General features: G+C 40.0%; 2 long non-coding RNA genes across 3 annotated transcripts in view; one reads left to right on the top strand and one right to left on the bottom strand.

Moving 5' to 3' along the window:
- Nucleotides 1-23,355, top strand: part of LOC110345966 (uncharacterized) — a 67,280-nt gene that overhangs the window by 3,730 nt on the left and 40,195 nt on the right. The window lies entirely within an intron of this gene.
- On the bottom strand, nucleotides 43-23,355 carry LOC147823263 (uncharacterized). Its single transcript, XR_015444109.1, has 3 exons — nucleotides 22,157-23,355; nucleotides 19,679-19,747; nucleotides 43-2,833 (listed from the first exon to the last, which is right to left on the bottom strand). It is a non-coding gene; the product is annotated as an uncharacterized LOC147823263 (long non-coding RNA).

Below are 23,355 nucleotides of genomic sequence, written 5' to 3'. Positions count from 1 at the left end.
ATCAGAAAGGAAGCACCTGCAAAGTTGGGCTTTTTGCTCCTAATGATGATACGATTAGCAAAAAAAAAAAAAAAAAAAAGTCAAGTACTTTATATCAGAACAATAGTAAAGATGGCTTGAGGGTATCTTAGGAATAAGCAAGACCTCACCTTTCACTGGCTCCAAGATGTAAAGGATAAAAGCAAACTCGTTTGAGTTAGCTTTAAAAAGAGAGCCTCAGAGTGCCCTGCTCAAGAAGGGACACCTAGTGAATTGTTCTTGACCACTAATGCAAAACTGCAATTGAATAATGTATATCTGTAACTACATGGAGGTACTAATCTATACCTACTGATGGGATAGATTGCCAGAGGTCAAATTACTGAGTAGTATAATCACTTTTTAAAATTAAGAGCTTTTATTTGATTATCATTGTCCCCAAACCTGTGGCAATGGCATTATCATCAGCAATATATGAAAATCCCTTTTTTCCCTTCTTTACTTGCATTAGATATTTAGATGCTATAGTTTGTTATATGTTTTATGAATCTGATGGGTATAAAATGATATCTCTAATGATATCTTATATTCTTTGACTATCTTTTCACGTGTTTGGCTTTTTCCTTCTGTGGATTACATACCCATATTTTTGTTTATTTCTTTTAGGCTATACGTATTTTTCTTGTTATTTTATAAAATTTTTATACACTATAAAAGTTGAACCTTAACATTTGAATTATAAATTGTTTCCACATCTATTGTTTGTCTGTTTGTTCATGTTACCTTTGCCATATAAAAGTTTTATATTTCAAATGGTAATATATCCACATTTTCTTTTATAACTTCTGGTCTTGCAAATGATTTTGCCAACCTCCCTAGACGATACATTTACTCTCTTGGATTTTCTTGCAAGGTTTTATTTTTTGCATTTAAGCCTTTACATCCAGGAATTTATTTTTATATAGTATAATGTGTGGTTTATTTTTATATTATTCCATATGGATACACTGTCATGCCAATCTCATTTATTAAATAGGCTATGCTTTCCCTCCAGGACTGAACAACTACAGTTGTCATACACTAATTTCTTAAATATACCAGTATTTAATTCTAGATTTTGTAGATGCATTCATTAATTTTTGTCTATTTTTATACCTATACATATTGATTTTAGTGGCTTTATAGAATTCCCCAATCTCTAGGAAGGCAAGTTCCATTTCCCTTTTTATAGTTTTCCTAGCTATTCCCAGGCATTTATTTCTCTATAGAAAGTTTAACATAATTTTATGAAGTTCCAAGAAAAGTCCTGTTAAGGCTTTTTTCTTGAGGGGATCCCTAACACCACACAAATAGCCCCCAAACCATAATGCAACTTATCTTCAAGCACCCATACTCCCTTCTAAGTGTGTACTTCTTTGATTGTGCTTAATAAATCTGCCTATGCCTCTCACTAATGTGTTCTGAAAAGCTTTTCTGTGATGAAAGTCAGTCAACCTACTCCCTGGGGGTGGAGCAAATTGATTTATTATAGTTTTCTTTTTATGAGCCTTATGTCTTCCTTATTAAATTTATTGTTTGTTTGTTTGTTTGTTGTTTTTTGAGATGGGGTCTCTGTGTAATTCAGGCTGGCCTGGCTATGTAGCCCAGACTGGCCTCAAACTCACATTGACCCTCCTGCCTCAGCCTCTGGAGTACTAGGATTACGGGCATGCCCCACCACACCCCACATTAAATTTATTCTTAAATGTTTTATACTTTCCCTTCACTATTATAAATGTAAAACTTATTCATTTACATTTTGAATACTTATTGTTAAAGAAAAAAAGCTGTTTACTATTGTATTTGATATTCAGCCTTCTTACTAAATATGATTAATTATAGAAGTTTTTAATAGAATATCTTGTTTTTGGATTTCTGTATTTTATCTGGCAACCCTACTTCTCTTTCAATCATGATGCTTGCTGTTTTATTTTCTTTTTATGTTGCATTTGCTAAAGGCTTTAAAGATGCTGGTTCTCACCCCAGGCTGCATATTAGCATCAAGCAGGAAGCTGTTTTTTGAAAAAAATTCCAGTGGTAGATCCCTAGGTCAGAGATTTAATTGATATATATTTTTAAAGCTTCCCAGACACTTATACTGGGTGTCCAGTGGTGAGAGCCACTGCCTTAAAACAATGTTAATAATATTAGTGTACATCAAGAATCTCTATTGATTTTAAATATTTTAAGTGTTTTGACATTTCAATTAATATTTGATTTTTAAAATAATGTTTACATAGTTTTCATCTAATCCTATTTTACTTAGTTTTTATTAGTAACAGTTACCTTCTACATCTATTAATATGATTATATGATTATAACTAATGGATTTTTTGTTTTAGTTTGTTCATGTGTTACCCACCACTGAGGTCTGTACCCTCAGGTCCATTTGCACACTGCTGTCCAAACCAAAGGAGGCCATTTATTTTGATGAAAAGGAAAAAAGGCTTTATTCAAAGCCAGCTCTAAGGAGATTGAGGGCTTTATTTGCCTCAAATCACCATTTTCTTGTGTCCAGGTGTGCAAGGGTCTTTTATAGTAAGGAACAGTGGGGAGAGGTAATACAATGAGACAAGGAACAATTGTCAGGCCTGCTTCATCTCCCCTGGACCCAAGACCCTGACCTCGTGGGGCCAGCATCTGCATACTCTGTGTGTGTAGGTGGAGGGAGAGTGGTTATGCTTGAGCAGGAAGACATTTGGAGAAGCTGACCCTGGTGATGCCAGCACTTGCATATTCTGTCCATTCATCTCTGCTGAGGACGGAGTGCTGTTCATGCCTCTAGGCCTGAGGAAGTTTGGAGAAACCACTGTCTCTAAAGGAAAAAAAAAATTTAACTTTTAATGTTTCATTTTGCCATACCGGTTACACATGTAAAAACTGTATTGCTAGATTTTTTTTCACACTAAAGAACTTTCTGATTTTTATTTTTTTCAATGCCAGAGTCTATTTGCTAATATTTTACTTAGAGTTTGCATATGCATTTATAAATGAAATTGAGGTTGAAGATCTGTTAGTATTGTTGTACTTAACTTTGTCTAATTTTGACCTCAAAAATGCCTTTGTGAAAGGAACTGGGGAGCATGCTATCTTTTCCCCCTACTACTCAGCGTGTGGCCTCTGAACCAACAGTATCCCTCTGTCACTTGGGCGCTTGTAAGAAATGCAGTCTAAGGCCCCCCAACCCAGTTCTGTTGAATTCAAATCTTCATGGTTCTGTGAGCAGACGTTCAGTTTGAAAGAAGCAGGTGCCAGGTTAGATAAAACTCAGCTGTGGGCCCACGCATCCTGGTGCCTTTTTAATGGTAGATTGCTATTCCCCTTTTCAAACTGTCTTGGTGATTCTGGTCTCTTTATCAGCCTACATTTGTGCCTTTAGTTTTGCAAAGAAATCATCCATTTCTTCTAAACTGTTCAAATTTATTCCTTACCCTTTCTTATGATTCTTTTAATTTCTAAGTTTACAATTATGTTGCATGTATCATTCTTCTTCTTGTGAACTTCTGCTTGCTTTTTCTTTCATTTGGCTTACAAAGCATTTGCTTCATTGTTCTTTTATTTAGCCTTTGAGTTATCTGGGAAGAGGGTACTCGGCTTTTATCTGTGCCAAGTTTCTCCTCTGATTTTTATTGCCTTATTGTTTTGCTGTTCTTTTTCTAATTTCTTAAGGTTAAGACAGCTAATTTTTAGACATTGTTTAAAATAATGAAGATGGATAGGGATGTAGCTCAGCGGCACAGTGCCTGCCTGGCAAGTGCAAGGTCCTGAGTTCAATCACTGCTACAAAAATAAAGAAATAAAATAAAATAATGAAGATGCTAAAGGCTATAAATTTTCATTTAACCTCTGCTCTTATTATAGGCAGCTAAGTTAGGTACAAATATTCTGGGCAGTCAGACAGAGCTAGGCCTTTGAGGGGACCAGTGCAGAAGATGAGAACACATCACAGCTGTGGCTGGAGGCCCATCTGTCAAAGGCCAAACCTCAAGATAAAGATGGAATGACCAGGCCTACGTGCCTCCCCAGGGGATAAGCAATAACTTGACTTATACTATAATTGATATCACCTGGGCCAGTAAAGTCCAGACATCAGTCACCCAGGTGAGTGACCAGAGCATCCGGACCCATTCTTTCCTAAAAATACCTTTGTTCCTTCCATGTGCCCTTGTTATGTGACCCACTTACCTACTGGATCAATATTAGCTAAGCAGCCATACTTGTAACCTTATTGGTTGATTATAGTTTGACCCACATTGTACTTACCTTATAATTTTGTACCCACCCCTGATTTTGCTCTATAAAACATTCTTAGAGAAGTGGCCTCTGTGGCAACCCACTTGCAGGTCCCCTCCTGTCTCTCAGGAGCTATCTCTCAATACATTTTTTCCTACTCTTAACCTCTGTTGTTCCTTATAATTCATTTCTTAATTTTGGGGCACATGAACTCAGTGTATCTGAAATCTAACAGGTTGGGAGTTATATTTTCCCCTATATCACTCTTGCTGTATGGTGTCAATTTTAGTGTAAGGTATTTTTTTCATTAGTTTCTTTTTTGGTACCAGGGATCGAACTCGGGTCCTTGAACTTGCGCAGCAGGGGGCGAAACCACTGAGCTAAATCCCCAGCCCTTCATTAGTTTCAATGAAGTAATTTCCCTGTTAATGTTCTCTGATTTAAAGACTTTCCAGGAATTTCTTATTTTCCACATTTAAAATAGTCCGTATTTAAAATTTTCACTTTTATCTTTAAAATTTTAATAAAATCCTTTTAGCCGTGAACCTGGTCTGTGACGGTAAATGTTTCATGAACATACAAGCAAAATGTGTATTTCTCCTTTGAAGAATGTGTGATGTTGTGAAGTACATATTTGGTCTTCACCTTCTGGCATACAACTCCTAAAATCCTTGTGATCTTCAAAGTGATGTGTCCTCTCTTATGCCTAGAAATTGGCTGATAATGGCTAGCCCCCCCAGATAGTTTCAGAATGAGGCTGGTCTCTGGAAACACTGAGGCAGGATTACCGGGTTGAGATTTTAAGCCCTGCATTAGTTAGGATTCTCTAGAGGAACATATCCAATATAAAATATATGTATGGTTGTACAGGAGATTTATTAGGTAGGCTTACAGGATTAGAAGTGGCAGAGTTCCAGTGGCCATCTACCGAATTAGACAGAAGAACCCACAGTGGCTGTCTGCACTTTGGAGTGCTGGTGGGTCTAATATCAGTTGAAGATCAAAGGCCTGGAAGCCCACTGCAGAGTCATCCATGCTATTTTGCTTTGGAAGGCTGAATAGTTTGTGCTGGAAGTCTGAAGGAACTGGAGACCAATATCCAAAGGCAATGGTGAAGATTGGAGCTCCTCTGAAGAAAGGGGAACACTTCCTTTTTTCCATTTTTTTATTCTGTTCAAGCTGTAAGCCTCCTGGTTGGTGCCACCTGTATCTGGGATGGGCTTTCCCCCCTCAATTTGCTGGACTACATTTCAATCACCAAGAGACACACCCAGAACTTACTAATTTGCTAGGTAGTTCTTATTCAAGTCAAGTTGATGTATCACAATTAGTGATCACAAGCCCTATCCATCAATCTCAGAGAGAAAGGAAGGGTAGAAAGTTAATCAGCAGTCAAGATTTTAATCAAGCATATGTAATAGTCTCCATAAAAACTCAAAAAGACAGAGAGCTTCTAGATAGCCACATATGTGGAGGCTTCCATGCTGCAAAACTTGCTCTCATCCCTTCATCAGTATCTTTTGTAATATCTTTTATAATAAATGTGTAAATGTGTTTCCCTGAGTTCTGTGAGGCACTCTAGAAAATTAAACCCAAGGAGGGATTATAAGAACCCTGCAATACAGCTGGTGAGTCAGGAGCACAAGTAAAACAACCAGGGCACCTGAAGAAGTGTCTTGCTCCCTCTGCGTGATGCAGTCTCCTGGGACTGGGCCCTTAACCTTTGGGATCTGACCCAATCTCCACATAGATAGCCTGAGAATTGCATTGAATTAAAGGTGTCTCCTGCAGAATTGTTTGCTTGCTTGGTGTACTGTGAGAGTATAGTAGGAGAAAGTGAATTAGAGTAAGTTTGATTTTTTGCATACAGTAAGAGTATTTGTTATAACAGACTGTTACATCAATCACTTTAGTTATGCCTTTACTGAGTTTTACTTATTAGGTATATCCAGTTCTGAAAGAGGTGAAATGAAGGATCCCGTAAAAACTGATTTTTAATTGTTTGTATTTCTATAGTTTTGGCTTTTTGCTTTTGGCATCTATGTAATTTAGTGCACATAAGTTTATGAATAGTGTATATTATTCATTTCATATTTTTATCATATCCACTGTCCCTTTTGATCTTGTTTAGGGTTTTTTTATGCATAGATCTAATTTCTTTTTAACTAAACACCCAATCATGTGAACAAAATTACTTATCATTTTCTATATTTGGAACAATTATATGTTTTATACCTTTTCACTATTAAAAACAGTTCTGCAGTGAACATCTCTTGAGTCTTTACAAAAGTTTTCCTCAGGGAAACTTTCTTTCATGCCAGGATGAAGAATCACTGTGTCAGAAGGTGTTACAATCCTCAGGTTTACTAGGTGTAGAGTTAATCTTTAAACATTTTTAAAAAAATTTTATTAGTATATGTTTGTAGTACATAATGACATTCCTCACAGCAAGTTGGTACATGTACATAACAAATATTCTCTTTTAATCCCCTTCCCCTCCTCTGCCTTCCCTACCCTCCATGGACTCTTGGTCCCTTTCCTGTTTGCAAAAATCTATCTCCCTATTTCCTATTATCTATCTTTTATTTTGCTCTTTATTTATATTTTGGGTTTCTCATATAAGAGAAACCAGGCAATATTTAAGCTTGTGTGTCTGATTTATTTCACTTAACATTATGGTTGGTCTCAAGGTACATCCATTTTCCTATAAGTGATTCAGGTTTATCCTCCTTTTTGCCAGAGTAGTACTCCATTGTGCATAAAGGCCACATTTTCTTTATCCATTCATCTGTTGATGGGCATTTAGGCCACTTCCAAGAGTTAGTTACTATAAATTATGCTGCTAAAAATTATGCTGCTATAAGTGTGGGTATGCACATACCACTGTAATATGATATCTTTAACTCTTTTGGGAAGATACCTAGAAGGGGAATAGCTGGGTCAAATGGAATTTCTAGTTTTAGTTTACTGAGGAATCTCTATACTGATTTCCATAGTGGTTGTACTAGTTTACATTCCCACAAACAATGTAGAACTTTCCCTTTTTCCCCACAGCCTCACCAGCATTTATTATTTGATTTCTTGATGTTAGCCATTCTTTCTGGAGTGAAATAAAATCTGTGTTGTTTTGATTTGCATTTCTCTAATGGGCAGAGATATTGAACATTTTTTCATCTATTTATTGGCCACTTGAACTTTTTCTGAGAAATGTCTCTTCATTTAGTTGCCTGTTTTGTGATTGGGTCTTTTTTTGGGAGGGATCTAATATTTTTTTTTAGTTCTTCATATACTCTGGATATTAGTCTTCTGTCCAAGGAATAGCTGGCAAAAAATTTTCCCATGCTGTAAGTTATCTCTACTTTGTATCCTTTGCTCTGCAGAAATATTTTAATTTAACATGATACCATTTGTAATTTCTTGGTGTTATCTATTGTGCAATTAAAGTTCTGTTCAGAATGTCTTTGCCTCCACCTATGTCTTTGTCTATGCCTATGTCTCCATTAAGTTTTACCTATTTTATCTTCCAGTGGCTTGTTTCTGTTTCAACATTTAGACCTTTGATCCATTTTGATTTTAGTTTAGTGCATGGTGAGAGAGATGAATCTTCAATCTTCTGTATGTGGATAGCCAGGTTTCCCAGCACAATTTGTGAAAGAGGCTATCTTTCCTCTAGAGTATGTTTTTCGTTGCTTTGTAATAGATAAGATAGTAAGTGTGCCTTGAAGCTATTTCTGCATCCTCTGTTCTGTTGATCCACATGTCTGGTTTGGTTTGGTTTTTGCCAATATCATGCTGTTTTTATCATTGTAGCTTTGTAGTATAACTTGACGTCCAGAATTGTGATGCCTCTTGCTTTGCTTTTGTTGCCCAGGATTGCTTTTACTGTGCTGGGCCTCTTCTGGCTCTATATGAATTTTAGGATTGTTTTCTTTAGTTTGTGAGGAATGCTATTGATACAGTGGTACCTTGGTTCACAAACTCAATTCTCTCCATGATTCTGGTTGCAAATCAGATTGGAAGAGAACCAAATCAAATTTCTCCATAAGGTCAACATTGAACCTAACCATTGAATTTGATTCAGTTCTTGTCCAATTTGATTTGCGACCACAATTGTGGAAAGAACTAAATTTGTGAACCAAGGTACCATTGTATTTTTATTGCAATTGCATTAAATCTGTGTATCAGTTTTGGAAGTTTGGCCATTTTGACAATATTCATTCTACCTATCCAGGAACAGGAAATATCTTTCTATTTTCTGATGTCCTCCTCAATCTCCTTTTTTAGAGTACTGTAGTTCTTGTTGTGGACATCTTTTGCTTCCTTGATTAGGTTAATTCCTAAGGATTTAACTTTTCTTGATGCTATTGTGAATGGAATTGTTTTCCTAATTTATTTCTTGGTGAGTTTGTTATTGATGTACAGGAACATTATTGATTTTTGTATGTTGACTTTGAATCCTGCTTAACTACTGAATTTGTTTATTGTAGTAGTCTTTGGTGGAATTTTTTGGGTCTTCTATGTAGAGGGTTATGTCATTTGCAAATAATGATCATTTGACTTTTTCCTGTTTTTCTCTTTCCTGATTACTCTGGCTAATTTTTTGAGAACTATATTGAACAGTAGTGGTAATAGCAGATAATCCTTCTTTTGTTCCTGATTTTAGAAAGAAAACCTTCAGTTTGTCCCCATTAAATAAGATGTTAGCTGTTGGTTTGTCACAAATAGCTTTTATCAGATTGAAATAAAGTCCCTCTATACCTATTTTCTTCAGGGTTTTTTATCATGAATGCATGTTGGATTTTGTCAAAGGCTTTTTCTATGTCTATTGAGACGATTGTGTGATTTTTCTGCTTGCTTCTGTTTATGTGATGTATTACATGTATTGATTTTAATGTTTAACCATTCCTTCATCCCTGAGATGAATCCTACTTGGTTATGTTGTAGGATCTTTTTGATGACTGTTCCATTCTTTTTGCCAGTATCTTTTTGAAGATTTTTTATATCTATGTTCATTAAAGGCATCTGCCTATAATTGTCTTTTTAGGTTGGGTCTTTGGTTTTGAAATTGGGGTAATGCTAGCTTCCAGGAGTGACTTTGGAAGTACTCCTTCCCTTTCCATTTCATTAAAGAGTTTGAGGAATATTGGTACTATATCTTCCATAATGTTCTTGTAGAATTTGGCAGTGAATCCATTAAGACCTGGATATTTCTTAGTTGATAGTTTTAAAAAATATCATTATTTCTTCAATTTCATTGCCTGTTATTGGGTTGTTCAGGGTTTTTTTATATCTTCTTGGTTCAGCTTTGGTAATTCATACATATCTAGGAATCTATTTCTTGAATTATCCAATTTATTAAAGTACAATTTCTCAAAGTAGTTACTAATAATCTTCTGGATTTCAGCATTGTCTGGTGTGATTTCACCTTTTTCATTTCTAATTGAATTGATTTGGGTCTTTTCTTTCCTTTTTTGGTAAGATTGGCTAGGAGTTTGTCTATTTTGTTTACTCCTTCAAAGAACCAGCTCTTTGATTTATTGATTCTTCATAATTTTTTAGTCTCAATTTCTTTAATGTCTGCTCAATCTTTATAATTTCCTTCCTTGTATTAGCTTTGGATTTGGATTGCTCTTTTTTTAGGATCTTGAGGTGCAACATTAGATTATTTATTTGGGTTCATTCTGTTTTTCTGATGTGGGCATTCACAGCTATAAACTTGCCTCCTAGGCTTGCTTTCACTGTGTTCCATAGGTTCTGGTATGTTGTACAGGTATTGTTGTTTGTGTTTATGGGCTGTCTAATTTATTCCTTGATTTCTTCTGTGACTCATTGAATTTTTTCAAGAAGGTATTGTATAATTTTCATGTATTTGCATAATTTCTGTGGGTTTTTTTTTTACCATTATTTCTACTTTCATTGTACTATGATCTAATAATATATGTGGGATAATTCAATTCTTTTGCATTTACTTAATATGCTTTATGGGCTAGCATATGATCTATTTTGGAGAAAGTCCCGTGTGCTGCTGAGAAGAGTGTGTATTCTGTTGTTGGGTGGAACAGACTGTATATCTATTAAATCTATTTGTTTGAAGGTTTGGTTCAACTCTGATATTACTTGTTTTTTGTTTTTTTAGTTGACCTATTTGTGACAGTGGGGTATTGAGGTCCCCCACTAAAATTGTGTGGATGTTTATCTGTTCTTTTATGTCCAGTAGTGTTTGTTTTATAAAGTTGGGTGCTCTGGTGTTTGGTGCATATATGTTTATAATTGTTACCTCTTCCTGTTGAATTGTTCCCTTAACCAATATGTAGTGATCTTCTTTGCCTCTTTTGATCAGTTTTGGCTTGAGGTCTACTTTGTGTGAAATGAGGATAGCATCTGCTTTTCTCTGGGTTCCCATTACATGGACTATTGTTTTCTGTGTTTTGATTTTTAATCTGTGTATATCTTTTTGTAGTAAATGTGTGTCTTGCATACAGCATATCATTTTTTTCTTGATGCATTCTGCCAATCTGCATATTTTGATTGGAGAATTGAGACTATTCACATTCAGAGTTATTACTGGAAGGTATTGATTTATTCCTGTCATTGAATTGTTTTCCTGTTGCTAGTTTCTTTTTCCCCCCTCCCTCCTTTTGCTTAATTGCTCACCCTGCCTGGTACAGTGGACCCTTAAGTTACAACTGGCCTCACATACGAACAACTTGGGTCATGACCAGAATTTTAGTTTTAACTTATGACCAAAGTCTTGAGTTATGACCTGAATGCCTGTCTTTCCTCTGAAGGGTTGAGAAATCCTGGTCCAATGTCTCTCTAAGGACACTGAGATCTAGCTGGAAAAAGTTAAGCCTAAAATTATACAGGAGAGAGACTTTGAAGGCTGTGTAGAGGAGCCTGAGCCTTCAATTGACCCTGTGGTTGATGACATTGTCACTATAGCAGAGTCCATAGGCTTGCAGAAAGACAGTGGTGATGTTGAGGAACTGGTGGAGAAACACTCAGAGGAACTGTCTACAGAGGAACTTCAGCAACTTCTGATTGAGCAACAGAGAATGGCAGCTGAGGAGCTTTCTGAAGAGGAGGGAGTTTATCAATAATCAGTGCAGTAAAGTTATTCTTCTGAAATAAAGGAAATCCTGAAAAAATGGACAGAGCTGCAAACATTTGTATAGAATACCCACCCAGACAGAGAAAAAGCCAATCATTGCATTCACTTGCTTAATGACAGTGTCATGCCATAGTACAGAACAGTGTTAAAGAAAAGACAGAAACAGACAACTTTAGACCAGTTTTTAGTTCTGAAAAGGTTGAGAGTTAGTAAGCCAGAAGCAGGTCCTAGTGGGCTACAGATTCTCTCAAGGAGAGAAAGGACACCAGAGAGCCAGATTCCTGATGTTCTTATGGAAGGGGAAGCTCTTCTTCTAATCAATAACCACCTTCCATTTCATCCTCCCTTCTTGCAAGCCAAAGATGTCAACTTGAATGGTGAATACAGTATGAAATTGTTGTTTCTGGTAAACTAGGCACATTTTATAACTTTTTGATGAATACACTAGGAAAATTATTGGTGTTTCTGGTAAATTACACATACAACCCTTTTTATTATGAAAAGGTTAGTTAAGGGGTGCTTTGAGAGGTTTGGAATGCATTATAGGTATTTCCTTTATTTCTTATAGGAAAAATAGTCTTACAACCATCTTGAGTTACAGCTAACCCTTATGAATGAATTGAGTTCATAAGTCAAGGGTCTACTGTATATTCATTCTGTTATGACTTTTTAGCATTGTTGGCTTCATTGTCTCTAGGATATCCTTGAGAATTTTTTGTAGTGCTGGTTTGGTGGTCATGAATTTCTTGAGGTGCTCTTTGTCATGGAAATGCCTCATTTCTCCATCTATTTTGAAAGATAATTTTGTAGGATATATAAATCTGGGTTGGAAGTGTTTTCCTTTTAGGGATTGAAATACTTCACTCCAACCCCTCCTGGCCTGTAAGGTTTGTGTTGAGAAGTGTGTTGTGATTCTAATGGGTTTACCTTTATAAGTTATTTGTTGCTTTTCTCTAACAGTTTTTAAGATTCTGTCCTTATGTTGGACTTCCAGGTTTTGACTATGATTTTATGAAGAGGTTTTCTTTGGTTCATGGCTATTTGTGGTTCCATATGCCTCACTTATCTGTATGTTTAATTCTCTCCCTATATTTGAAAAGCTTTCTGCTATTTCTGTAAATTTTTTATGCTATTTGTGTTGTCTTCTGATTTTTCACTTACTCCAATTAAACTTAGATTAGTCTTTGTGTTATCTAGCAGCTGTTGGATCAATTTTATGTCCTGTTGTTTTTAAGGTATCTCTGAATACATGGTCTCTGACAGCAGTCCTATCTTCCTCATACTGGTCACTTTTGGGGCCCATACTTTCAGTAGAATATTAAATCTGGATTTCTGTTTGGAACCTTTTCATGGCCTCAAATTCGTTGTTAGCCTAGACATTCATATTTTATATCTTTTTTGTTTAGCTCATCTAGCTTTTTATTAGTGTCTTTTGTAAGCTCCCTAATCGTTTTGTTTGTTACATCCATTATGTTTAATTGTATCTTCTTTGAACTCACTAAGCACCTTATTGATTTGTTTTTTAAGCTCCTCTGTTATCTTTTCAAATAATTTGGCTGTGTGGCTTTTATTTTCCTTCCCTTTGATTCCCCATGAATTGGTTTTGGGGGAGTTGGGAGTTTTTAGAGGTATTTTGTTGTCTTATTTTCATTGTTTGTTTGTTTGTTTTTGTGCTAAGGTTTGTGGGTGGTTACATTGGAAAGATTTTGTTGCTAGTGTGGAGATCTCTTAGTGTCTGCTTTTCAGTGATGCACTCTGGGCATGGCTAGCTATGGGCCTTTGCCTCTGTCCCAAGATCCAATCACTTTCGTTAAATTGAGAGGAGAAGATGCAGTGTAACTGACTCAGCACCCAGTTTTCCAGGAATGGGTCACAGTATTATTAATGACATAGAAGTAATCTGGATATGGCATACATAAAAAATCTGTTAATAGCAAGGAAAAAACAAAGCAGCAACAATAATATTGTCCAAGACAAACTTGATGTTGACATAACAATAATGTACCAACCTTAACCATAGAAAAGAGATCTATAATTATAGTATAAACACTACGACGAAACAAATATTGGCATACAGTAAATATCTGCTAAATCCAACAGCTATACCTCCACTAACAAAAGAAAAGAGGTCAACAATAATAACTTAGAGTTAACTATCTAAAGATTAATAAAACTTAATGGTTATACTAGTAAAGATATAGGGGGTTAGGAACAAGAGAACAGAAGAAAATTTTCAAAAATTAATGGATGACAAGAAGGAAGAGAGAAAAGTGAGATAAATGATCCTGTTAAGGAGTAGATGAGTATTAATAGAATTATAGGAAAGTATCAGTAAAGAATAAGAAAAAGAAGATAAAAAGGGAGAAAAATAAGGAGAATAAAAAGCAGAAAAATTAAAATGAAAGAAACAGATAGAAAAGAAAGGACAAGAAAAAAATGAAAAAGGAAAATTTCCCAAACCCCAAAATACTATTGGATAAGAAAGAGAAAAAATGAGTCTAAAAACAAAATAAAACAAAAAAAAATTTCTGTCTTTTGAATGAGTGGTTTCTTTCCAGGATCTGCAGTTTTCGTAGGTCAGCAAGTCATAGTTTTCTCTGCCTAACTTTATTGACTGTGAGTTTGTGAGATGCCCCCCCTTTTAAAGACCCCACTCTTCCATTACCCCGGACTACGTTAATCATTCAAGCTGAGATATATCCTTGCTCATGTTGATAGATGGGGAAGGCAATCAGACCTCTGATCTGTGTTGGATGTGGGCATCAGGGCAAGGTTTCAAGCATCTTGCTGTACTTGATACCAGCACTTTCAGACCCAATTATTTCTGAGTGCAACACAAGCCAGGCCTGGCTTCTCATCACAGAGGCCCATGTCCTTTCTGGCCTGAGTGTAAACCTCTTAAGAGGTCTGTGTCTAGCCTGTTCCCTGTCTGCAACTAATTATACTAGTGAAAATACAGTAGTAACTGTCTTCCATGGCTATCTCTCACAAAGTCACTGTGGGAATGTCATACTAGGAACCCTGAAGTGAAGTTGTTTTGTAGTTTTTCTTGAGTCTCAGTCCTAATCAACCCCTTCCTAAAATGGAACCTGATTAAACACTCTCTGACAATAGGGCAAGCACCACCCTGGATTCCCTCTCTGTTTATCACCTGCTGTGTGGAAAGAGTCACCTTGGAACAAAACCCCATACTGCTTTTGCAATTCACAACAGCTATAGGTTCCTCCTAGAGCCAGTGCCACCAGTCCAGTCTGCCATTTTGAAGCAGGCAACAGTGATGACCCAGCACAGACAACTCTTTTAACACAAAGATAGGAGCAAAAAGCAGCTTTTTTTTTTCAAAAAGCTTTTAATGATGCCTGTGGCTCAGCAAGTGACCCCTGTCAGCTTCAAGAGCCCCCGAATAGAAGTTTGCATCCTTACATACCTCTTTTTATATATGTGAGACTTAATTCCATTGGAGTTTCCCTGGGAAAATAGCAAGCAGGATTTACACAAAGCAGAGCAGTGAAGAGGGGGAGAGCAAAGAGTTCTGGCAGCACTTTCTGAGTCTGTCACACTCCTTTGGTGACAGATTAAAGAAGTTGTCATGGCTACTCAGGTGCATTCTACAAAAAGCATAGTTACCTAGTTAACCCATAGTTGCCTAATAACATGGTTAACCCATAGTTGCCCAATTCCATATGGAGGGGTGGACCCCTCTCTCAAGTTGTCCCTGAAGTTCCAACTCTAGGGGCTTACCTTCTGTCTGCAGAAACAGTTTCCCTTCCCTGGGAGTTAGGATGAGATTTCAGGCTGCTTTGTTCTTTACTTTGTGATGTGCTCTGTTTCTTCAGCTTCTCTGTAGCTTCTAATTTTCCTGTCAATTCCTTCCAAATTCCTGGAGATCTACTTCTCTCTCTCTCTCTTTTTTTTTTTTTTTTTGCTTCTTCACCAAATTATTTTCTACGTATTTGGATTTGAAGTTGAATTTTGCTTCTGATGGTAACTGCCATTTTGGTTCCCCTCAATCCTGTTTAGGGTTTTGAGCCTTAAGTTTCTCCTTACCTCTGCTCTTCCTGCTTTTTTCTCATTGGCATTTTTCTGGCACTTTATTTTCAATTTTTGTCATTTTTCCCTCAAAGTAGCATATACCTGGATTTTTAGCTCTGACAGTCACTTATTTTGGGTGTATTCAGTTTAATCATCTTTGATAAATTGATATACTTAATTTTATTCATCTTAATGTTTATAAACTTATTTGGAGATTTTTCTCTATTTTTTAAAAGTTTAAATTACCATTTATTCCATTTTCTAATTTAATACCTACTGTAGACAAACATAATGGGCTTTTAAAAAGTCTAGCACATGAAATTTTAAGTGACAAAGTTAGGAAGTTGAACTGGTGTCCTTTTGATTCTAATCCAAGTGCTTATTATAAAATACTGGGGATTCAGAATGAAACCAAGCATTCTAAATGAAGAAACATGGCTCCTGTTCAGCCCAGCTTAGGGTCACTCTCCCTGAGCACATCAGTGAGGGTTGTTGATGGGCCAGATTGAGTGAATTAGGGGGGATGGCTGAGTTTCACTGTCTAGTGGACCCACGGGCCTAGTATGGCCAGAACTGCAAGCTTGTTGTGTGTGTTCTTCTGGAAGCCCCTTGGAGGTCCTGGGTTTCCTGCCCTTCTAGGAATGTGTCCTTATAGCCTTGGATTCCGAGCTTCTCGGGGCAGGGACAGAACTATAGACTCTGTGTCCAGAAGTCCAGAAAAGTAACATTCTAGGGTTCTAGTCCTGTTCCCAGTGCCAGCTATTGTGTCCCTTCCCATCTAAACAGGTGTCCATCAGGTACGATCATTTTATAAAGCCTTCATGGGGCTCCAAATAAGGTATCTGGCGCCAGTGAAAATGTCACTTTTTTTGCTCTTGGCAAGAATCCCAGTTCCTCAGCTTGAGAACACAGTTTATCCCGTGCTAAATGGAAACTTCATTTGGCCATTATGTTCATCTCCAATCAATAAATTACAGGAGAAAAAATTAATTTACTTATCACTTGAACTTTCTAGATAAAATCTTTCTAAGACTAAGGGAATATGGGATGCTAGGAAGATCCTTCCTGGCAAAAGTTGGTTATCCCTAAAAGTTGTTACATGTTGAGTCTAAAATTAAGTTGCTCTTCATTAAATAGGGGATCTACAAATAGGAGCATGGCTCCTAAGATTGGTGGGAGGATCCAAATGAGGTGACAGTGTTGGAACTTGTTGTGCCCTCAATGTGTGTGCTGCGTGATAAGGGTTTTTGTGTGTCATGGCTGGTGGGGATCGTGCCTACATAGCACTGGTGTGGTTCAGAGTGGCAGAGAGTTTCTCATCACCCCTCTGTGCTGCGGATCTCCTAAAGGGAGAAACCTGCTCCCTGGCCAAGAATGCCAGTGTGATGGGACCTCCCTTGGGGACACATGAAAGAGCTGTGCTAATGTGTGTGATGGAGTTGTTTCCTTGCCTGCAACACAAGTAGTCACATGGAATGTAGCGGTGGCCCTGGCAGCTTCCCTGGCCGTGAATCTGCCTCTGCCCAGTCTCCTGCCTGTGTTTGTCTGGAGAGCAAACTAAGCCCTGCTCCCTCAGAGCTCAGCCAGGCCACAAAGGGCTGGTTGTGGTGACATTGGTGATGAAAACTAGCATGTTAGCACTTCGGCTGAGTCAAGCACTGTTCTCAGCACTTCATACATCTTCACTCATTATCCCTCACAGCCACCCTATGAGCTAAATGCTATTACATCTGTTCCATAGAAAGTGAAACGAAGACATGGAGATTAGGCATGGTGTGGAGTCTGCTGCCAGGTCCCGGGGGCTGTGTGTGGTCACAAGTCTGTGCCATCTGGTACCTGTCCTGGGAGCTGAATTAACCAAAAACTTGCATATGGATTATGGGATTTCATTTTAACCCAGAATTTCAACCTCTTCCCCTTCACTGAATTTTGCTTTAAAAATTTTCCACATACTGGCAATAGTCAAAATGGCCAGATTTTGTCCTACTTTTATTTTCTTTGCCCCCTGGCAGCAGGAAAGGCATTAACACAAGAGGAGTGCCCAGAACTGGCCAACTCCCCCCATCCCATTCCTGTTCTCTTCTGGCCTGGCTGCCCAGTTGGACCCTTTAACTACCTCCAGCTTGTGGATTTGTCTGCAAGAGGGAGAATAGGGGAGGGAGCAGAAATCCTGCGCCGAAGTCTAAAGGCCTCAAATACAGCAAATAAAAATGGAAACTGAGCTGTGTGATTCACTTCACCAACATGACTCATGTTCTCCTAAGGTTTCCGTGAACAATATGTTCACAGTCTGGTTTAATTATAGCCTAGATCTGCTGCTGCCTCAGTGAGCCTTCACAGTGCACCCCAGCCCGCACCCTTGAGGATGGCGCCACCAGGGAAGAGGGCACTGGAAATGGTTTTCTCCAGGGGCCATCAGTCATATCCCATATAGAGGACCGCTCTTGCAGAACCTGGGCTGGAGGTTACCTCCTCAGGAGGTAGAAGAGCTCTGTTCCCCAGGCTGTGCAGGCTTCTGGGGCTTCCCCTTCATACAGAAGCTGGAGATTCGCAAGCACCCAGTGTGGGTGTGTGGAGTGATCAATTGAGAGAAAGAAATAGGATTTAGTCAAAGCTCCCTCAAGCAAGGGTGGAGGGAACCCCAAAGCTGCCTGCAGAGCTCGGGGGTGGTTCACATGTGAACCTGATAACAGCGGGCAGAAAACGTGCCACTTCCCTTCTTCCTTGCAGTTGCAGCAGGAGCAACCTGGGTCACTGCACTAGAGGGGGGATCATTTTACAAATGTGGAGATGTGGCCAGAGTTAAAGCCTTGTGGTGGGACAGGAGCAATAGCTCCTCTCCCTCTGCAAAGTATGAAAGCACCAGTGTTAAAAAAGCCAATTCCTTTCCCCCCAGAATCAGCATTGTGTGATTCCCACCACCATGCTCTGTGCTTGAGAAACAGAGTGGTGGGAGAGGGCAGCTTGCCACCTTGAGTTTCAGGGTTGCTGGATAAAAATCCAGAATTCCCAATTAAAAATTTGCATTGCATACAAATGACAAATGAATTTTTGGTTCCAAATATTGTGCAGGACATGCTTGTATTAAAAATGCATTCATTGTTTCCCTGAAATCAAATTTTAATTGGTCATCATGTATTTTCATATAACTCTGGCAACCTATTTGAACTTTAAAGTCACATAGCCTGGCCCCCCCCCATTAAAATGATGTTTGTTTGGCTTTAGATGGTACCTCTGCCATCAAGGGGCTTTGAAACTCTGCACAAGTGATGAGTATTTGGTGCTTCCATTGCTCATCCTAACTAATTATGTCCCAGGACCATAGCAAAGCTAAAAAGAAAATTGTAGAATCTGTTGATGGCCTGATGCACTCCATTCCATGGCTTTTGGGGATGTTGAATGCCAGAGCATAGGGACACCTTTTTCTGTTTGTATTAGTGTGTTTTCCATTGCTATTATGAAATACTTGAAGCTGGGTGCTTCTGATAACAAGAGGTTTATTTACCTCACCATTTTTGAGGCTCAAAGTCCAAGATCAGGTGACCCATCTGTTCAGCCTCTGACAGTACAGTGTAACAATTATTTCCATAATGTTTGCATTGCATTAGGTACTCTGTCATCTAGAGATTAAAGTACAGAAGGATGTGGGTAAATTATGTACAAATGTCATTTTTTAGAAGGCACTTGAGCAGCTTCAGATTTTGGTAGCCACTGGGATCCTGGAACCACCCCTCTCCATGCCCTTGCCTCCCTCTGTGCCCCAGTCCCTCTGTGTGCATCACCTGGCTTCAGTATTGGGGCGTTTTGTTGGGGCTGAGACTGCCAGGGCTCCCTATAGTGCTAGTGCAAAGGGGCCGAGATAAGAAATGAGGAGCTTTGGGAAGTTTGAAAGAGGCCAAGCCAATGATGTAGAAGGCCAAGTGATCATGGCAGACTAGATTGCCAGCCAGCAGGCAGCCCTTTTCTTCCTCACTAGAGCAGGACCACAATTTTGTTCTGGGTATTTGATAGGTGATGTCTCAGAAGGTGACTCCTCCCCCTAGGCCTACAATAGAAAGGTCTGCCAAGGGGCTTTTGGGAAAGATTTCCCTACCTGGAATGGTTTAGTGGGAGGAGGGATGAGAAGTAGGAGTGAGAAGGAAATAGACTAAAAAAGAAAACCCTGCCCCTTTCATTAGGATGATGTTGTTTATATGCTTGGCAGTGCTGGGGATGGAACCCAGGGCCTCACGCATGCTAAGCAAGCATGCTGCTACTACGCTACACCCCAGCCCAAAATGTTACCTTTTAAGGATGTGATGCTTTGTTCTGTGGCAGCCATCTAGCAATCATGAAAGGAGAAAAGACCACACTCTGAAAATGATCAAGAAGAACAATGGGAAGGACATGGCTCCTTCATGGCCTTGTTGAGCCCCCTGGCCAACCTTGCAATCTTCCAGCTCTAGACTTCTTGCATGAGATAATGTCTTTTTTGTTTCAGCTACTGATAACTGGGTAGCCTTAATCATCTGAAAGTATCCCAAGAGATCACTGATTAATTTGTCTCCTTGTATGACCTTGCCTTTTAGAGTTCTGCAAGAGACAGGTGTTCAAAATGTACACCCCAGGAAGTCCAGCCTTCTCTTAGAGTAGACACGAGTAGGGCCTCCCTGCCACCTCTTTCCTCTTATCACCCCATCCCACTGTCTTGCTCAGAGGCAGAGAATTCTGCAAGCTTTTTTCAGGGCTGACACCGATTTGTGAAGTGCAAAGGCTTCTGGGAGGGCTCAGGGTGCCAGGTGGCCCCCTGGCTTCTTCACACTCCAGGAACATGAGTGTCTCTGAGGCAGCAGGCATCTGGCCAGCATGAGGATGGGAGGAGGAGAAGGCATTCAGGGACTATTTCCAAGAAGAATGTATTGAATATTTGCTGGGTTCCAGGAGCTTCCCTCATACTATCTATTTTTTATTTAAACATTTATTTAGTCCTATGTGCCAAGTGGTATTTAAGCACTATAAAAAATTAATCCACTGGATCCTTGTAAAAGCCATATGAGGCACCAGTGTTATCACTAGGCCCAGTCACAGCGAAGTTGGAGGTGTTAGCATCGGGGATTTGGTCTGGAGCTGGTGCTCTGAACCATGACGGTGCAGGTGGCTCTCCCATTCTCAGGTTGTGGTGTAGGAAAGAAGGTTTGGGCAAAGCAGCTTGTTTACTTCCCACTTCCTGGCTCCATGCCCTCCAGGGCTGCCCACCCTAGTGGATTGGGCCAGGCCACCTACTCGTTCTGAGGGTGCCTGGTGGCCAGGACAGAAGGCAAAGTCTGCCTTCTTAGGCTTCTGCTGTCCCAGGCACTCTCCCTTCTAAGGACAGCCATACTTCTCCCAAGGAGGTTTGGGACCTTTGCAACCTAGGTCTTTGGATGACAAGTGCCTAGAGCAGTGGTGGCAAACCTATGGCGCACATGCTGTAGCAGCCTGTTTGTTATTATTGAGAGCTCTACAAGGTTCGCCGTCACTGCCCTAGAGGAAGCACAGGACTGTAGCAGTTAAACATGAAGACAGGGCTTGTAAGCTCTTTGTTTCTCTTCCCCAAAGTGCCACCTTTGTGCCTCTCTGCATCAGAGAGCCCTGCTGGGGTGGAGCAGAGGGCGACCCTGACCTCTGTCTGTGTGATCAACACATGCTCTAATTGGCCTCACCCAGGTGTGCCAGCTTGGGGTCCTCAGAGGCTGACTCTCCACCCCTTCTCTCTCTCTCTCTCTCTTTCTCTTTTCCTTAATTCCCATTAGCTAATAAGTAATGGGCCTCCAAAACCTTCTGTGATGAGTAGTTATCCTATCAGGACAATGAGGAAACAAGACTTAGTGACTGGCCATCCCTGGCCACACAGCTCAAAACTCACCCATATGAATCAAAACCCCACCTTCAGAAGTGCCCCAGGCTGCCTCTCCTGGGTGTGCAGGTACCTGCAGATCCAGGTGGGTGCCACCATGGGGTGGGGAGGGAGTGACAAAAGCCAATGCCTACTGAGCCTCTGGCATGGGCTGGCAGTTCCCATACATTACTGTAGTACTGTGATACACATACACATCCTTGTTACCACATGCATAATAAAACCAGTTTGTATAATCCTTACCCTATTTCTCAGAGGAGCAAACTGAGGCAACAAGAAACTGTGTCTAATCAGAGAGCGCCCTGCTCTAAGCAGCAGTGTGGGGAGCAGAATTCAGGCCTGTCTGACCCCAGAATACCTAGTGAAGACAGGGCCAGAAGACCCAGAAGGTGGTTGGTGCTAGGGGCCAGGCCTTAAATGCTACCTTGGTTATAGTTATACTGAAGCTCACTGACCATCTCTGGTCAAAATTTCTAGGATATCATGTCCACTTTAAAACAGAAACCCTAGTTAAGAGCTTTGCTGGCAGGCATGGTGGCACACACCCGTAAGCCCAGCTCCTCTAGAGATTGAGCCAGGAGGATCCCACGTTTGAGGTCAGCCTGGGCAATTTAGTAAGAACTTGTCTCAAAGAGCTGGCGATGTAGCTTAGTGGGAGAGCACTTGCCTTGTAAGCATGAGCCCTTGGGTTCAGTCTCCTAATTTGGGGGGAGGAAAAACCCTTCCGTTTCCAAAGCACTAACCTATATTTCTTCTAACCTTCAAGTGGATCCTGTGGGAAAGGGTAGTAACCCCTGATCCTCCACCACTTGACAGCTAGAGAAATGGATTCAGAGAAGCAGGAGTATCTTAGGGCCTTCAGCACCTGAGCCAGGTGTGCTACTTACCGGCCAGAGGTGCAGTTCATTCTGCCTTCCTCTCTAACACGCCGAGTGTTGCTGAATGAAGACCCCATGGCACTGAGTCACGTATTCCAGCCCCGCTTTACCACCATCCTCTATTCCCACTCCTGCTTCCGCTCTCTCCACCCCTGGCGGCGCACCCTGGCCAGCCTCCTGAAATGTTCCCACATGACCCCCTCCTGCCTCCTGTGGATGACTCACTGCATTTCTTTCTTTCTTCTGTTTTTTAATCATGTTTTTTTTCAGCTGAAAGAAATGTGTCAATTTTAAAACTCAGCCCAGCATATCTATTTAAAGTGTACAGGAAGCAGCCTTTGAGCAACTTGCAGAATGCGAAGCCTTTAGAACCTTTGAAGGCCTCAGCTGCAAAGTCTATAACTCGTGCTTTCTGAGGCCCCATCATGAAGGGCAGGTGGGGACTTGGGAATGTCACAGAGGAGGCCTCATGTGCACTGGGTCTATATGGGAAGACATCTGAAAGAACAGGTGAGGGCAGAAGCAGCCAAGGGGTTTCTCCTTGGGACAGACTGCTTGCCACTGGTTGCTGCCTTACTGCGTGGCAACTGTAGCCGCAGCCATGGAGGCACATGTTGTGGGCAGACATAGGATGCAACTGTGAATCTGCGTATGTGTGCAAGTGTGCACATATGGATGTGTTCGCTTGAAAAGGTTTTAAGGGGCCCATGGGTTTTTTGGCTTGAGATGGAGAGGAGAGGATTGAAGAAGGGAAGGGGAATCGCTCCTCTCCTGCTCTCCTGTTATTCTGCTGCTGGCATTTTCTAGCTACCAGAGTCTCCTCCTACATAGCAAAGCAGGGACTGCTCCAGGAGGATATGGGCTTCTTAGATGGGGTGGAAGGAAGTTAGATTGTCACGGGCAACTGTGCCCTTCTTTACTCATTCATCCTCACAGACAGTCCCTCCAAACATGCTAGGTACCGCCCCATTGCCTGCTGCCCTTTAGCACATTCATGGCAGGGCCATAATTCAGATGTCATGCTGCTGGGTAGCTCTAGTGGCACATGCATGACTATCTGAAAAAAGGAGTGGTGCTGTGGCTGCAAAGAAAGCCAAACGTAGTATGACATTTTGCACACACCCCACAAATCAGCTGCATTTATATATAAAATGTTTTAAAGACATTCACAAATGGAAATTTCTTTTGATTCAATGAAATGAATTTGT

The sequence above is a fragment of the Heterocephalus glaber genome, unplaced genomic scaffold (assembly GCF_053883595.1).
Source record: "Heterocephalus glaber isolate CG9 unplaced genomic scaffold, H.glaber_assembly_v1.0 deba00001594, whole genome shotgun sequence".
NCBI classification, from domain to species: Eukaryota; Metazoa; Chordata; class Mammalia; order Rodentia; family Bathyergidae; genus Heterocephalus; species Heterocephalus glaber.
The sequence above is the reverse complement of the archived record's forward strand: the minus strand, read 5'-3'. Positions and strand labels throughout refer to the sequence as shown.